The 18025-nt window shown below is 46.6% G+C and overlaps 1 pseudogene; it reads right to left on the bottom strand.

Annotated features, from left to right (window-relative positions):
• LOC147707073 (uncharacterized) overlaps positions 1–18025 on the bottom strand; it is a 38615-nt pseudogene that overhangs the window by 19696 nt on the left and 894 nt on the right.

The raw sequence follows: 18025 nt of genomic DNA, 5'->3' as shown, positions 1-18025 counted from the left end.
GCAGCCAGGACTCAGCCCTTGCAAAACCACCACGGATCTTGCCACAAAGGGTCCCACTGATGATATGCATTGTGTGATCATTCAGGTCCCTAAAGCCTCTGGATGTGGCTATGACAACAGCAGTCCATACTCCCTGTACACATGTGTAAAAGCATAATGCCTTAATTCAAACTGAAGGCATCAAATGACTAAAATGCCCTGGTCATTGACCTATTATTTTGTGCTGTTGTGAGAGGCACTATTACTTGAGTGACATTGAACAGATCAGTGGTGAAAGGGTCTTGACTGAGAGCCTTCAATAGATTTATGTATGTTTTATTTCTTGGAAAACATGATGCTGCCAAAACAGCTAAAACTGTCTTTAGACCAGACCTAAAAACTATATTTCAGAATAAAATACTATTTTGCTAACTTGGATTTGAGATAAGCTACAGAAATGAAACATCCATTAACTTTCATATTTAATAAAATTTGAATTAACAAATTAAGTTGGATTTATGTTGACTATGTAGGAAACGTAACTTAAAAAGGTAGTTTTCTCTGCTTTAAGCTCCAGTAGTCTACTTAGCATTAGCCTTCTAGGAGCTAGCCCATCATTGTTTTACCTTAATGAGATGTGAAAACTGCTCCCAGAGCAGAATCAATAGCTTAGGCCTTCTGGCACAAAGGCCTGGGTGTGAGGTATGTGTCTCCTCTCAGCTCAGAACGGACAAGAGTATGGCCTGTCCATTAACAGAAAAGTGTAAAGGCAGAACCAGGGAAGAAAAGCTTTTGTTCCCTGAGATACCTGCATTCATCTGGGTACCAAGCTAGTTGAAGGAGGTGCTGGTCCCAGAAAAAGTTTGGTGGGTTTGAGGAGTAGGGGACTGTTCATTTCCCTAATCACATCCAAGGTGGGGCACAAGAAAGCTCCAAGGGCAGAAGGATGCTGCCATGTTGGATCTGCACTGTAGGATAGTCTGCAGTAAGGGAAACATGCTAAGCAACAAAAAAAGGAAGGATTGTCCCTGAGTACTGTTTTCGCATAGATCCAGGAGTCACCTTTACCTCCTAATTCGTGAATTGGAGCTCATCATAAGACAGTTAGACCTATGAAACCGCTGTCTGCAACCTGTTCAGAGACATGAATGGCTTGAAGTGCTTTCATTTGTCCACAGAACTGAAAACTGGACTCCAAGGATCAGTTGTCTGACCTCCTTTGTGGCTATGGATACACAACAAGATGAAAGAAACATTTTTTTCCATGAGTGACCAGCTGATCCGTGGCAACTGCACCTAGTTGTTCCTGCTGGTGGTCGCTGCTTCAGTAAGTCCTGGCCCCTAAGTGCATTCCCTGTGGTTCTGGGAACCTCGGAAGAGAGCAAGAGGAGCTGCTCCTGGAAGTCTGAAAAGTTGGAAATAAAAACATTTTTGGACTTCCAAGAAGTAACAAAATGCTTTTTTTTGTGTAATCGCCACCTTTGTTTTGGATAAGGATTGGAATTGGTTGGCAGAGTAAGGCAACATAGCTATTTCTGCTGTATTTCTAGACTCGAGATTTATGAAGCAACTCAGGGCCATGCAAGATGGCCTTGTTTGACTTCATAAATCTTATTTTTGAGTTGTGTCGCTGTTTCACCATGTTGCGTGGTGCAAGAGCAATGCAACAGTGCTCATAAATGTACCCCTTAGTCTCTTTTCTTGGAGCTCAAAATCCTGAAGTGGGGCAAGCTTGGAATATGTATATAACTAGGCCTGGGTGGAGTTTGTTGAGTTGCGTTACGGGGATATCTGCAAAGTGCCACAAAAACTCCACCACGCTATGCGGAGTTCCGTGAGTGGCAGAGTTAAAGCTGGAGTGCCAATGATAACATTGCTGAGCTACATGATAGAAAAACTCCACACCACATTGCAGAGATTTTTGAAACTCCACGAACTCTGCTGGCAGACCGAAATTCTTCGCCCACCACTATACATGACAAAGTCCTCTTGTAGCAAGGTCCTGCTAATTTTGTGCTTGTATGAGAAAGTGTATTTTTACTTGTGAGGGACAGTACTCCACCACAAGTGATACTGTCAATATTCTTGTTGGTTCTAGTACAGTTTTCAGTCATTTAAACCTGAGCATGACCCCTGGTAGATATGGCATAGATGAGACAGACTTATCTTAAGAAGATATGTAAAGCATTTAAAAGTACCAAACAGTTAAAAAGTTGGAAACACAACTCAATAAAAGTCCCAATCCAATTTATAAAAATAGAGAGTATTTTATAGTACAAATGACATGAAAAGGACTAAAATTCTGTAAGGGGAACCAGAGATATGAATGTATTAAAGTTTGAGTAAAGTGTTAGAGCCAAAAAGAGCAAAGTGCCAACCATGGGTAACTGGTCACATAAGAATGGTAAGATAGTAAGATTTTAGCCGACCACAATGGAGCATGGCTTGGATATGAGGACCAAATTAGTCCCAGTGAAAGAATTACTTTTGGATTTAGAAGGTTTCTGAGTAGGTGAAAGAGTTGTGTGGTTCTTCAGTATGTCGATTGCAGAGATGGCCATCTCCACCACCTACATACACTTCCAATGACCCAACAGAGTAAGGGGAGGCTGGGGTATGGCCTTTTGTCTGCCCCTGTATTTACAGTGGGCGAGCAAATAGGCAGTTTTCACAGTCCGTCACAGCCTTCCTACTTTTTCCCACAAAGGTAACCATGCCAAATATGTGTCCTTTTCCCCCCTTGTTGGTGAATCCAAGTGTTTATGAAATACCCTAGAAGGAAGTAAGAAAATAACCCCCAAAAAACCAAAATTTAGGGGCATATTACCAAGCAATAGCGATAATTATCTCTATTGCTTGGTTAGAGACAAAAATTTACCGCTGAGCTGCGGCAATTTTTACCGCAAATAAACCTTGGTATTACCAAGGTTTATCGCAAATGCGATAAAAATCGCCGCAATGCATGAATATCGCTGAAAAGTCAGCGATATTCATGCATTACCGAGCTAATGCTCTTAGCCATGTCATCCACCTCCCATTGGATAACATGGCTAAGAACTGCTCAGGGCAGGTGTTAGTTTTTGGAGATATTCGCGCTTAGCGCGAATATCTCCAAAAGTTGGTAATAGGAGATAGCGATGTTAGCGACTGTTTTCAGTAGCTAACATCTTGGCACGCCCACTTTGCATGTCATTAGTGATAAATATCACTGACATGCAAAGTGGGGCCCAAGATGGTCGCTATCTCCTACTAGCTGTCGCTAACTGGTGTTAGCGACAACTAGGTAATAGGGAGATAATTTTATCTCCGCTTTCTTGGCTTTTAAAGCCAAAAAAGTGGAGATAAACCCCCTTGATATTATGCCCCTTAGTTTTTTCTAGGAAACATGGAAAAACGTAAATTTGTTTCCTAAAAGTCATAGTGTTAGACCTGTCAGACTTAGGGTGATCTTCTTCCAAAATTTTTGTCTCTCCTCCATTTTGCTGAATCTGTTTTTGTTGACCTTAAGACTCTAGGCACTTTATCACTGCTGACCAGTGCTAAGTGCTTCGGCTCTTGCCCAAAAACATGTTAGAGTGGCTTATACTCAATTGGCATATCTATGTTTCTTGTAATGACCTAGTAGAGTGGTATAACATATACCCAGGGCCTGTAAATGAAGTGCAGTACTGATTGTGCCACCCACTGAAGTATCCCTTTAAACATGTCTCAGGACTCCCATTGCAGCCAGTGAGTTTGTAAATTTAAACTGCATTGTTGGCCTGGCAAATTAAACCTTTTGCCAGGTCAAACCTTCCTTTTTTCCTTTTTAATACATATACATCCCTGTAGAGCCCAAGAGAAGTTTTCAGTGCATTTAAAAAGGTCGACGTTCTTTTCAAAATGTTCATGTCCTGGTAGTGAAAACCTCTTAGATGCGTTTTTCACTACTGCAAGGCCTATCTCACCCATAGGAAAACATTGGAATTTCCTTAATACATTTTATAAATGTAATTTCCAAATGGGAAGAAATGCCACGTTAATTTTTGGTGTCTTTGGAATTAGGGTGAAAAGTCCTATTTAGTGGTGAATTCGAGTTTTTGATCAACATTTTTAAAATGTCAATTTTATACAGTTGCCCTTTTTCTGCCCTTTTGTGCCTATAGTGTGGCCTTCCAGACAACCACACAATAGAGGGATTAGGTGTGTCTGAGTGGGCCATCTGCTAGCAAGATGAAGAGGCGCAGCTGAGCACAGCCCCACTTACACCTGAATAGCCTATGCGCTGCCTTCACATTAAGGACCTAACAACTCAACATTGTCACTACAGCCAACTTGGAGCCATGGCAGAGGAGGCAGGACATTCCTTACACTTCAAAGCCACTGTCTAGAAGCTTCTCCCCTCCCACAACCAGGGCACCAGTGTATAAAAGAAGGACTTGAGACACCAACTATTTAGTACACTTATGGACCTGTGGATACTCTGCCAGGAACAAGGACTGCTGTGCTGCTACATGGACTGCCTTTTTGCTGGACTGATGCCCTGCTGTGCTGACCTGGAATGGAATGGAATGGAATGGAATGAGAATTTGTAGAGCGCGATGGCTACCCAGGGGCGTCCCAGCGCTGTAGAAAACTGGATGGTTGAGCAGAGGAGGGGGGAGTGGGGTTCGTAAGGAACAGAAGGGGTTAGGTGGGAGTTTTATTAAAAAGCCACGTTTTTAACAGCCTTCGAAAGGTAAGTAGGTTGGATTCTGACCTGATTGAAAGGGGAAGGGAATTCCAGATCTTGGCCAGATTGTAGGAGAGCGAGCGGCCTCCGCATCTAGCTCTTCTTATGCGTGGTACAAAAGTGAGGTGAGAGGTCGCGGATCTGAGGGGCCGGGAAGGGTGGTAGGCTTCTACCAAAGGCTGGTTTATGGCGGGGCCCGTTCCCCAGTAAGAGCGATGTGCAACGCACATGCTCTTAAATTCTATCCTAGCACGCACAGGGAGCCAATGAAGGTCCTTCAGTCTCGCCTTGACTGAGGAGCGGCGGGGGAGGTTCAACAGGACTCTTGCCGCGCAGTTTTGAACAACTTGTAGTTTGGCAAGGGTGGACTGTGGGGCGCCAAGATATAGGGCGTTACCGCAGTCGAGACGTGACAAGATTAGTCCTTGGACCATGATCCGTCTTGAGTGAAGCGGGAGAAGGGGGAGAATCTTTCGGAGTAGTCTCAACAGCCCAAAGCAGGTGGCGGCAAGTTTGGTGGCTTGATAGTTGAAAGTGAGGTTTTGGTCGAGCCAGATGCCCAGGCTCTTAATTTGGTCTTTGGGTTGTGGGGGGCTGCCTAGACAGAGGGGCCAGATGGTATCAATGGATTTGGTGATGTTATTTCCAAGGAGCATTACCTCTGTTTTATCCCCATTAAGTTTTAGACAGGAGTCTGACATCCAGGTTGCGACAGCTTTTAGGCATTTATGTAGGCTGTGGTGAGAGTTGAGAGGGGGGTCCAGTGCCACCACCAGCTGGGTGTCGTCCGCGTAGGTGACAATTTTCACCCCGAAGGGGCGGACGACATCAGCTAGAGGACGGAGGTAAACATTAAAAAGGGTTGGACTCAGGGAGGAGCCCTGAGGCACTCCTCAATTAAGCGGTTTACTAGAGGAGGTGAACTCCTTTTCGAATACCCGGAAGGATCTGTCTGTGAGGAACGATTCTATCCAGGTAAGCGCAGTTCCTGACACCCCTATCATAGCAAGCCGGTGGAGTAGGATGCCATGATTTACAGTGTCGAAGGCGGCACTCAAGTCAAGTAGAACGATGGCCGTGGAGCCGCCACCGTCCAGGATCCTCCTTGCCTCCTCCGTCACTGCAATCAAGGCAGTCTCAGTCCCATGGCGAGGCCTAAAGCCCGTCTGGGTGGGGTCCAGTATATTGTTAGTTTCTAGGAAGGCTGCCAACACGGAGTTGACGTGTTTCTCAAGAAGTTTGCTGAGCCAAGGCAGAAGGGAGATGGGACGGTAATTGGAAGGGTTGGATTGGTCGAGGTTGTTTTTTTTTAGCAGAGCTTTGACCATAGCTCTCTTCCATAGGGGGGGGACGATGCCAGTATCAAGGGAGGAATTGAGCAAGTCTCGAATGGTGGGTAATATCTGGCTGGTTATTTGAGTGAGAGCCCTAGGGGGAGCTGGGTCGACAGGTGATCCCGATTTGACTAGTCTCATTAGCTTTTCTAGAGAAGTTTCGTCAAGAGCTGGAAGGTTATTGAGGATACTAAGTGGGACTGTCATAGGATCTGTGGTGATGAGGTCACTGGCCGAGATGGCAGGGGGGGGAAAGGAAGAGTAAATGAATTCTATTTTATGATGGAAAAACTCCGCTATGTCCTCACAATGAGTCTGAGTGTCATTGTGATCTTTGGGAGTCTCCGGAAGTTGCAGGAGAGATTTAGCTATGCTGTAAATCTCTTTAGGTTTAGACGCTGCATTACTTATCTTTAGTTCAAAGTATGTGGCTTGAGCTCGTTGGATCTCTACTTTGTAATTTTTAATGGCTGCTCTATAACTAACTTTGTCTGCTAGGCGGTATTCCATGCGCCATTTTCTCTCCAAACGTTTGCAGGCACGTTTTTTCTCCCGAAGATCGTTTGTGTACCAAGGGGCTGTAGGATTGCCCCGCTTGGGAAGGAGTTGGTGATCCATCTGTTGTAGTTATCGTTACCCTGAATAGGGTTGGATGAGCTGGGAGGTATTGTGCACTGTAGGGAGGTTTGCCATTCCGGTAGAGGGATTTTTTGCCAGTTCCGTGACTGCTGAATCGCCGGGGGTTTGGGGTGTGAGTAGTTGGGAAGGATCCAGGTAAATGGGATAAGAAAATGGTCAGACCAGGGCAGCGGGGAGGGGTTTTTGGCGAGTAGGTTGGGGCAGTTACTGAAAATAGGGTCTAGGAGATGTCCTTTTTGGTGTGTGGGCCCGAGGACAAGTTGGTGTAAGTCCAGGGCTTGTAGGCCTGATAAGAGTTCTCTAGCAGAGGGGTCGGTCTGATCATCCAGGTGGATGTTAATGTCGCCCAGGATCGTATAGTTGGCTGAGCTAAGTGCCAAATTTGCGACTGTCAGCGCTAGATTTGAGAGAAATAGGCCTTGGGATCCTGGTGGGCGGTATATGAGCATACCGGAAAAAGTATGAGTGGGGCTAAATTTTATAGAGAAGGGGAGACATTCACTGTCTGGAAGATGCACCGGGGTGCTAGTTACGTCATAGTCTGCTTTATGAATCACTGCAAGGCCACCTCCAATTCCTTTTTTCCGGTCGAGGCGGAGTATTTGGAATCCAGGCGGAAGAGCTTGAACCAGATCAGGTCCTGAGTGCTCCTGCAGCCACGTCTCTGTGGCAAAGAGGATGTCAGGGTTAATTTCCTCTAATAATAAATGTAGTTCTGTGGAGTGTTTGGGAATAGACCTGCTGCTTGCTGCCCTCTTGCCTGGGAAAGAGGAAGTGGACCTGCAGCTTCCCAGGACCCCGAGTGACAGCTGCAGTGAGGACCTGACTCTCAAGTTGTGCCCCTCAGGTAGGGGTGGGTGAAACTGGTAGAGTTTAATTCTGCTGAATTCCATGGAATTACATTAAAATTCTGCAAGATTCTGCTGAATAAAACTAATTAAGAGATCCTGGGAGTCTGCCGAGCCAGTCACACATGTGCAGAGGGCACCATGGCCCTGTGTGTTTGAACAGGAAAGTGGACAGATGTGTTTGTCAGTTGGTGAGGGTGGCTCAGTACCTCTCTAGGACATTGGACTGTGACAGCCCATTTCCTATCATTCTGCAGGTAAGGGGCTGTTGGCTTTTCAGTTGCACAAGCTTTGATTTGCGATACCTTATTCATGAGAAATGTAACCAGCCTGTTTAAGGGATTGCTATTGGCCGTAAATTGCAGTTTAATTGATAAGGTTAGTAATTTGGACTTTTCGATAGTTAAGAGCAGCAATCAACCTTGTAGGAAGAGCAGGGTCACTCGCTTGATTTGTATTTTGTATGCACGCCATCACGCCAAGCAACAAAGGTAGCCGTATTCAATCAATATTCAGTCTTAGAGGGGAAAATTCATTATTGCCATGGCTCAAAACATCTAGACTCTGCAGCACAAGAGTCAGCCTGCCTGAAAGCCAAGGCCACAAAACTGCAGCACCTATTGAAATGAGCATGACTAGCCTGTTTTTTTTTAAACTGCAGATCCCAAAAAACAGGTCAAACATCAATGGGCAGTGACACACTAGCACACACCCACAGAAAAGCAACCGTTTCAAAACAGATTTAAATGTAACTGTGGCGGGACTCAACATTTTACTAAATCATACTTACATCTAAATAGTACAAGAGATCTCTGCTGTGGTAGATGGGATCTGAAGGTCAGAGTCATGCTATGGCTAAAGTGTCACCATAGATCCAGGGATGGGACAGCAGGTTCCAGGAAAGGCAGCCACATCACCAACTACCCAGGCAGGCAGTGTTGTTACAACTTTGTCCATGAGGGTCACACATGCACCCTGGATCCTCGGCATAACTTCCGGACACACTGTATTATCACGGGTGTTACTGGCATGGACCAGCCCTCGGGTCTGAATGGGAATCCACACCCCCTCTGCATTTAAAATCTACATACGAGGCCTAACCCATGCAAGACAGTAGTTGAAGTTCTAAATTTTAGCTATCCACAAGGTTTTTTTGTTTTGTTAGTGCTAAGTCTTTCTACGTGGTGATTTTCACTTTAACAGTGCTGATTAATTCCGCCCCCAGAACAGCAGAATTTATTAGTCATTCCCCGTTACCTGAGTAACACGGAATTACTAAATTTCTCCAATCCCATGGGAGGAATAAAAAATTCTACCCTCTTCTTCTATCAGGCTTTGGACCTTTAGTGCCATTCATGGGCTCTTGAGATCAAGCTTTTGGGCTCATCGCGATCACAGATGCACTCGTTTAACCTGGCGCTGCGCCGCTCACACCAAAATTTAGGGTGACCTGCCACCAGGTTGTCTTTTCGCACAACAAGCATCAATTTCCTGCGGAGGACCACCTTCACGAAGCTGCAGCCTGCCAATCCGTGACACCTGGCCTGCTCTTCGTACCACACCGACCACCGCTCGCGTCACTCTCCTTGCTCTCTACGACCCTCGCCAATGCAAAGGAGTCTCTTGGTACAAAGTTCAGCGAGACTAATCTGGAACTGTATCTGACCCATGCTCGGTCGGCTAAAACTCTTGACTTTGACCCGGTCCAGCATGACCTGATAGCTGCGCTTTATGCTTTTAAGCGCTATTTTGCAGTATATTCTTTAAAAAAGTATAACTCTGGTTCTCCTGACTGGATTTGTGTAACTCTGGTCTTGATTTATTTTTTAAATTAAGCTATCTTCTGACCTGGTGTGAAATCTTTTTGTGTTGTATTATCGCATTTTTACTGTTTCAGCTGTTTCTCAAATACTTTACACATTGCCTCTAAGTTAAGCCTGACTGCTCTGTGCCAAGCTGCCAGATCACATATTAATGTGGGGTTTGCTTGTGCCTTACCCTGGTTGCTGCCTGACCAGGGCTCACACCCCAGGCAACCAGTAACTCAGGGGCATGTTATCAAGGAACAGTGTTAACATTATTGCAGCTTTAGTGGCAGAAAACTGCCGCTAAAGAGGCTGAAATGGGCTTGATAATACACCCTTGTGAATTCCCATAGAAACCCATGTTCTGGTGTGAACATGGGCTTTTATGGGAATTCTCTACGGCATACTGCTTTAGCAGCAGTTTTCTGGCAATAACGTTAACGCCGTGCTTGATAATATGCCCCCCAATTTCTAATACACAGCAATAAAAAGCTTGCTTTGCTAAAAGCCCCAGCATCCATGAACAAGCAAAGTTGGGAAAAAAGTCTGCATTTTACCCACAAATTTTGCATTTTTCTTAATGGTAGTCAAATGTTTATGTTCTTTCTACAAAATTGCAATTTGTGGTAGTCCAAGGTTTAAACTGGAAAGCTATATATTTCCAAAACCTTAAATCTAGAACAATAGAAGCAGGGACAGCGTTTTCATCTGTCATTATTTGCCCTTCTGGTTGATAAACAATACTAATAAAGTACATACCTGTAATCTCTGTATAAACTGCAGTCTCTATTTTCTTTACAATGAGGGACTTGAGCCACATCCAGTCACTGATTATAAATAAAAGACATTAGAACTCAACTATTATAAGTTATCACAGTTACGTTCTACATCACAATGGCTGAGGTGAAAGGTAGGTCAGGTTACAGATTATAATTGATTAAGCTGTTTAAAGCAACAAAATCAGAATTTTACTTTTCTTTCTTCTATTCTATTTCACTAGCTTACAATGCCAAGCAGATAGAATATGTTTATTTTTTGCACTTCTTACATAGAGAAAAGCTAGAATGTTTCTGCATATTTCTACACATTCCGAGCTACTGAAGTTTCTTTAAAAAATCTGACTTGTATTGAACTGTTTTTAATATCTGTTTGCATATCAGGTTTTTAATATGTTTAATTTTGTACGAAAGTCTTTATTTTTATTCTTCATATTTGCAAACATGTTCATTCTTTCATTGGAAAGAGCTAAGCATCAAGGATTTAAATGGCTTGTCGGAAAGGTGATGCTTTGACCATGTATTATATAGTACATCCCTAGCATAAATGATAAGGATATTGAATGTCCCCACACAACTGCTCAACATTCCCAACGACCAGCCAGATCGGTGATAAGATCCCAAAACAGGTGATAAGGCGCGTTAGCAGAGCAAATTAACACCTGCTCTGACCTGGTGTAAAGTCGGACGACAACCTACACCAGAAAAGGGAGCCCAGCCCAGACCCACACCTGAAGAACAAAAGATGCCATGGAGCAACTGATCATGCAGCTCGGACCCCCAACAGGGCCGCAACACCCACCACCCCCACCCCAGGACCCCCCCCGGGCTCTACTCCGGGCACCCCAATCCCCCCTGGACAAAGATATGTCACATCAACATTACGAAATCATGAACATAACAATTCGCCTAATGTCGCACAATAACAACACCTAACATACATGTGTGGACAGAAAAAGGAGAATCATACATTCATGTTAGAATTGCCAAATAATTTGTTTGATTCAGAATAAACACAAAACAACTATCCTGAAGAGTCATGATGGGTCTTCTCAGGACAATCTGTAAGTCACAGCCTGCAAGACAAAATCCTGCATAAGAAGGTGTGTCATGCAGTCATCAAAGGACAGAGAGAGAGAGCAAAAGAGAGAGAGAGAGAGACAGAGATAGAGAGAGAGAGAGGGAGAGAGGGAAGGAGGGAGAGAGAGAAAGATAGAGAAAGAGACGGAAAGATAGAGAGAGAGATTGTACAAGGAGCACAAGGCCAATCGGGCTCTTGGCTCATACATGCCAATTGTTGCGTGTGTATCGCTATTGGTGCACCATAAGTCTAAGGCCTGGCATCAATTGCAACGCGAAGGACACATCACATTAAAAAAATGCAAGCAGTAGTCAGACTAACATTAGGTATGAATGCTCTTTTGTCTTAATACACAAGGCAGAAGGACATCTGAACCTCCGACCTTGGTTTTGAATGCGGCTGGCACCCCTTGCAAGAGATACCATACCAGATCTTGACGACTCCCTCACCACAAACTGCGCTAATGAAAGACCAACTTGTCCACACCCCACACACATTTGTCCCTGCTTGAGGTACACCTGCATGGGATGCCCTTGACACATAAGCAAAAAAAAAACCATATGTCTAAATATTTCACAAAAATACAACTCATTTCTCCAAGCTGTGGCATATCATCCACATAACTGCCGCAGGTCAGAAGAGTGCCGGTGCTACGAGATAGACAAACACAATGGCAGGCAATTCCAAGCACATGCACAACCCCTGTCACGTTGAACTGTACCGTGCACAAATGCTGCATCTGTTGAGATCATTGCCACTGGCAGTGTTGCACATCAGTTACCGTCTGAGGGCCCGATTCACAGAATTAACTTAATACAAAATCCTAAACTTACTACTTTTGGTATTCACAGAATGCACTTACGACTTTTGGTATTCACAAAATGCTCTTACTACTTTTGGTATTCACAAAATGGATTTACAACTACTAACTTTACGTTCGCACTCGGGACAGAAATTCTGGCCCGGAGGCGGTGCTTCCGGCCCGGAGGTGGGGATTTTTGTTACATGGCTGAAATCTCCACCTCTGGGCCATAAGCTCCGCCTCTGGGCCGTAAGCTCCGCCTCCAAGCCGGTAGCTCCACCTCCGGGCCGGAATTTCCAGCCCGAGTGCGGAGTTAAAGTTAGTAGTCGTAAATCCATTCTGTGAATACCAAAAGTAGTAAGTGCATTCTTTGAATACCAAAAGTAGTAAGTGCATTCTGTGAATACCAAAAGTAATAAGTTTAGGATTTTGTCTTAAGTTAGTTCTGTGAATCAGGCCCACAGTTTCCATCTTGCATACGTTACCTGCGTCCAGTCCTGGTTCCACTGTCGATCAGGCACATTCGAGTGGCCCATGGAGGTCTGCCTATGCAACGCAACGGTAGCTAAATTGGATTTTCACTTGTGTGTGTGCCTCTTGTTGGCCCACAAACAGGAGTGTAACCAGGATACCCATGCATGGCATGCCTTGATCTTTGGCGTATGTGCTGGCAGTTGTGATATTGTAGATTTTGGTTGTGATGTGGGAGATTGCACACCTCCTTGTGTGCAGTGACCACATCGAGGTTCTCCCCTATTTGGCTGTGTTTCAGATTGGTTAAACGGCGTGGACGGAGTAAAGCTGCCCGGACAAGTTAATGGATTGGCTCTCCTTCGTGTTCCTTGAACTCAACAACGATGCACTCTTGGAACAGTTTGCCCATGAAGCTGCGCTCACATTCACGAATGAGTAACTACGTCCCTGGCGCCACAACTGATTGTCACCCATAGCACAGATCCCCATAGCTTGTTGCATCTTGGAGGAATGGTCACATATCCCACCACAACAGTGGACATGTCTGCCTTCGCCTGGACTCAGAGTGGACCTATGCATGTGTACACATACCTGTGCAAGGTGATGCAGTCCCATGGGCGGAGCTGTACAGCGTCGTTTGGCAACGTTCCCAATTCGGGCATACTGCTGGCGGGAGAGTACACACATGGCAATGTAGTACAACATGTGACCTTGTAGGACCCTTTCACCTGCTCACAATCTGCAGAGCAAACAGTTGGTGCAGTCCAGTGGTACAGCACTCTGCAGATCCCAAAGGCTGTGAGTCGTGTCCCCTGACACGGGGCAATGAGCAGACACCAAACATCACATGAGTCGTCCAGCAAGGCAAGGTGGGCTGAGAGTGTTGCCATCCGTAATGATTTGTATTTAGTTTTGCCTCCCCATTTCTTGCACCTCTACATGTTCCTATGCTGCCCGTTAGTGTCTGTAGCATTGGTCTGCATGTTGTGGTCCTTGTCTTGCCCGTGCTGTCACGCACATGCTAATAAAGACTACTCAACTTCACTAGTGTACAACTGTGATGAGTGTTGATTAGAATGACAAATCGTGTGCCTCAATGAGCATTGTCTGTACACATGGAGGGACTGACTGACACCTGTACAATGGGGGTGGGGCCCTATTGATAGCTCCACCTCTGTGAGCCAGACATTGTGGTTGGGAGAGTTGCTGGCAGACCTGTGCACTTACTTGTCTTAAGCAATGTGAGTATGGTGTCCAACTTCTTGCCATGTGGATCAATGTGATCCATCAAAACAGGCTGTGTTCACACAGATGTGTTGTGAGTAGGTATGCGAAGAGACGTTCTGTTGTCACATGTGATGGGGGACACTACTTCAGGACTGCTACCGAATTTGACATTTCTACACACAGCCCTATTTAATACATGGACGTGGGGCAAAGTTGGGGGTTTGCGAGATTGTTGCTCATGTGCAATGAGCCCACATCTAGTTCACACCGTCACAGTCAACTAATTGGCCATGTGGATCAGGATCAAGCATTTTCATTGATGTCATTTACCAGGGTGTACCTTTAAGTGCAATCAATGTCCCTACATTCATCCATACTTTTATACTTGAGTGAACATAGACATGACACATCTGTGTGATTTAGAATGTTTTATTGACATTCTGTGGAGTGTCGGAGCTGGAGCAGTACATAGCCATGCCATGCCCACATTACATCCCCACTTCCTCTCCTGCTATATCCCCCTGCCCTTGGTCAGACCATTTTTTAATTTCCTTTTCCCTTGCCTTAACCCCAGTGGCTAAACTTTCCCTCCCCAAGAACACCTGGGTTAGGAAATGGGGCAAGGCAGATATGCCTTCCTTCCACTCATCCTTAGTTAACGCCTGTCCCGATCTTTCCGGCTTCGCCGCCCCGGATCAGTTGGCCATGATCGATGGGTGGCTGACCCGTGCTGGCGAAGACTTCGCCCCCTTGAGGCGGATCACGGTTAAGCGCGCTCACGCCGCTAACCGTTGGTTCACCCCTGACCTCAAGGCAATGAAACTGGCCGCTCGCAGAGCAGAGCGCGTATGGAGAAGAGAATACTGCCCCTTGGAAAAAACCATCTACCTCTCCGTGCTCAAGACATACAAGCAGGGTATCCTGGATGCTAAGACCCTGTTCTATTCCAACAGGATACTGGCAGCGGAATCTCAAACCAAGGAGATTTTTGCCACAGTTCACGAACTTGCTTCGTCCAATAGAGCTGCGGCCTCCATTCTCCCCTCCCAACCGCTTTGCGACTCACTCAACGATTTCTTCGTTGACAAGGTCGCAAAGATCAAAGCCAACATTCCCCTCCCTTCCTCCACTTTCACCAACCCTTCCCCGCCCGCTATCACGTCTAAACTCACTTCCATTCCCCCCTTAACCAAGGCCACGCTCTTCCCCCTGCTTCATAAGGTAAAGTCAGGCTCCCCCCTTGACTTTGCCCCTGCTTACATCTTAAGAGAAATCTTCCTAAACTGCCCCACTCCCCCCCTCACACTTTTGAACGACTCGCTCAGCAACGGAGCGGTCCCTTCTGCCCACAAATTCGCGGCCATCATCCCCATTCTAAAAAAACCTGGTGCAGATCCCTCTTCCCCCTCCAACTATCGTCCCATTTCCCTCCTGCCTTACTTGGGTAAAGTTCTAGAAGCCCACGTGACCAGCACCCTGAGCGCCTATGTGGAAGCCAACCACTGCCTCTCTACAAGGCAGGCGGGCTTCCGCCCCCTCCACTCCACCGAGAGGGTGGTGACCTCAGTGATGGACAGCCTACGCGAGGGCATTGACACTAACTGTCAGCAGGCCCTCATCCTTTTAGATCTGTCCGCCGCTTTTGACACAGTGGATCATTCCACTCTTCTCACTCGTGTCAAGGCGGCGGGCATCGAGGGCCTGGCCCTCGCCTGGCTTGAGTCCTTCCTGAGCGACAGGGCTCAGGCGGTTCATCTAGCTGGCTTCACCGCTGCTCCTCGCAGGGTTGCTTGTGGAGTCCCCCAAGGTTCCTCACTTTCCCCTCTTTTGTTTAATTTATACATCTACCCTCTAATTTTTATGTTACAGCAGCTCGAGGTCACGGTGTTTAACTACGCCGATGACCTCCAGCTAATTTTCAACCTTTCCCATTCCCCTTCCTCTTCCCTGAACGTCCAGTCCGTCATGTTGTTCATCCAGGACTGGATGAACTGCAACCACCTCAAACTCAATCCAGACAAGACGGAGTTAGTCTTGACCGGAGGTGGTTGCAGTCCCTGGTCCCCCTCCCACTGGCCTTCCTCACTTGGTGTCCCTCCGCTTCCTGTTCCCAAGGTCAAAACCCTTGGCATTCTTCTCAATTCTTCACTTTCCGTTCACTCACAGGTTTCCTCAGTTGTTTCCTCCTGTTTTTTTTCCCTTAGAACTATTAGGAAGATCTCTCGCTTTTTCTCTCTGCCTGCGTTAAAAGTCATAGTGATGGCCATGGTGCTCTCGCGCCTTGATTATGGTAATATCATCTACAATGGCGCCCCAGCCTACGCCATTCGCCGTTTGCAGCTAGTGCAGAACCAGGCTGCCCGCCTGATCCACGGCCTGCCTAAATTCCATCGGGTTACCCCCCTAATGCAGGCACTGCACTGGCTGCCGGTGAAAGAGCGTGCCCTGTTCAAACTCGGCTGTACCACATTCCAGGCCAAAATGGGCACCGCCCCGGAGTTCATCTGCTCCGCCATCAAACCCTACTCACCTGGCAGAGAGCTCCGCTCCTCCCATCAGGCCCTGCTGACCATCCCCCGTTTCCGTAAGAAAAAGGCCGGAGGAACAAAGTTTGCAGTCCTCGCTCCTGCGTTCTGGAACTCCCTCCCGACCGAACTTCGACTGACTTCCTCCTACATAGAGTTCCGGAAGGGTCTTAAAACTCTGCTCTTTGCCCAAGCCTACAAGGTCTGATCCCCTCCGCTCCTGCCATCCCCCTCGCAATCCTAAAGCGCCAAGAAACCGCTTGGTAGTAGAGCGCTATATAAATGTTTTTAAATTCAAATTCAAATTCAATTTTAAATTCAAATACATGATTGCCTAGTGGTGGGCCAACCAGAGTCCTTGGGAGAATGACAAGTTAATCTGAAGAGGAAGAGTTCAGTCCGCAGTCGGATTGCTGTGTAATTAGTAACCAGAGCAGATATGGCAGTCCATGTCGGGGTCCTGGTGAATGTCGCAGTGTGTTTCGGGGGACAGTGGGAGGTGTTGTTCCAGGGCATGGTGCATAGTATTGAACCAGGAATCGACAGGCCATATGGCGGGGATGGATGGTACTACCTCCTTCCTCACACAGTTATTACCCTCCACATCTTACTCCTCTGAGATGTCTTCTGTATGCGGTGTGTCAGGTGTGTGTGGTGGTGTTATGGCTGCATCACTGTGTGTCACTGACACATCAGGGTGCGAAGGTGATAGGGCTGCATCACTGTGTCCCAATGACATATCAGGGTGCAGAGATGTGTGTGTTGAAGTTGCTGCAGCAGTTATCTGGTACAGGCTTTGTGGCAGCGATGGCAAGATGAGGATCTGCAAGGCATGGAAGGTCCCAGCTACATCTCGCTGGTGTTCAGCCGTGGCAGCCAGACTTCTAGCCTGCATCGGCTCCATGGTCTCCATTGTCTCCATTGTCCTCCGCATCTGTGCCAACTCTGTGCTGTCATTGCTGGTACCTGTCTGAAGAGACAGTTCTTGTATCCGAGTAATGGCCCCAGCGAGGTCAGCTGAGGATTGTTGGAAAGCATGGTGCGGACAGTGGGTGTCCATTAGGGACTGTAAGTGGTCCCTGATGGGACTCAGACACCCACGTATGGCATCGAGTTTGGCTGCAGTGAGGTCGAACCCCAGCCGCAGCTGATCAGCCATCTTCTCCTGACACCCTAACACACGGCATTGGAATTCCATGTGTTGGTCATGGGGGTCCTAGGAGCCAGCCGTGGTGGGTGCTTCCTGCTGGGTGGTATGTGCAGGGGGTGAGGTCACCTGGATGCATCTGGGCTGCCCTGCTCCTGGGGGTGGGGTGCGGAGGCTGCCCATTAGCCTTTGGAGGGTCCCTGAGCATATGTGCAGGGTGTCCTCTTTATCATCACTAAAGAGATTTGTGTTCTGCTCTGCAGGAGGTGTTGATTGTCCCTCTGCAATGTGAAGGGGAGATGCAGGTTAACAGTGTGTCCCATGTATGTTGATGCATTGTAGATGTTTACATACAGACTGCATGACAATGTACATTGTGACAGTTTTGGTGAAGCTGGCTATTTGATGGGAGACAGTGAACATTCCAACTACATGATGAATATGAGGTTGTACTATTACATTATCACCTCACAATGTCATGCAATGCCAGATGTGATTGGCCAGTTTCTGATCACAAACAGCACCAGTTGTGTCCTCTGTCCTGTGGTGTGTGTGTTGCACTTTGTACAACATGATCGTCAATGTTGATGTACTGTGATTGCTATGTGTGTGTGCTGCATTGTTGTCGAGTCACTCCTGCGACTCTGATTTTGCGGGCCCTTATCCTTTTGAGGCGG

Source organism: Lissotriton vulgaris, chromosome 6, assembly GCF_964263255.1.
Source record: "Lissotriton vulgaris chromosome 6, aLisVul1.2, whole genome shotgun sequence".
In the NCBI taxonomy this organism is placed as follows: domain Eukaryota; kingdom Metazoa; phylum Chordata; class Amphibia; order Caudata; family Salamandridae; genus Lissotriton; species Lissotriton vulgaris.
The sequence above is the reverse complement of the archived record's forward strand: the minus strand, read 5'-3'. Positions and strand labels throughout refer to the sequence as shown.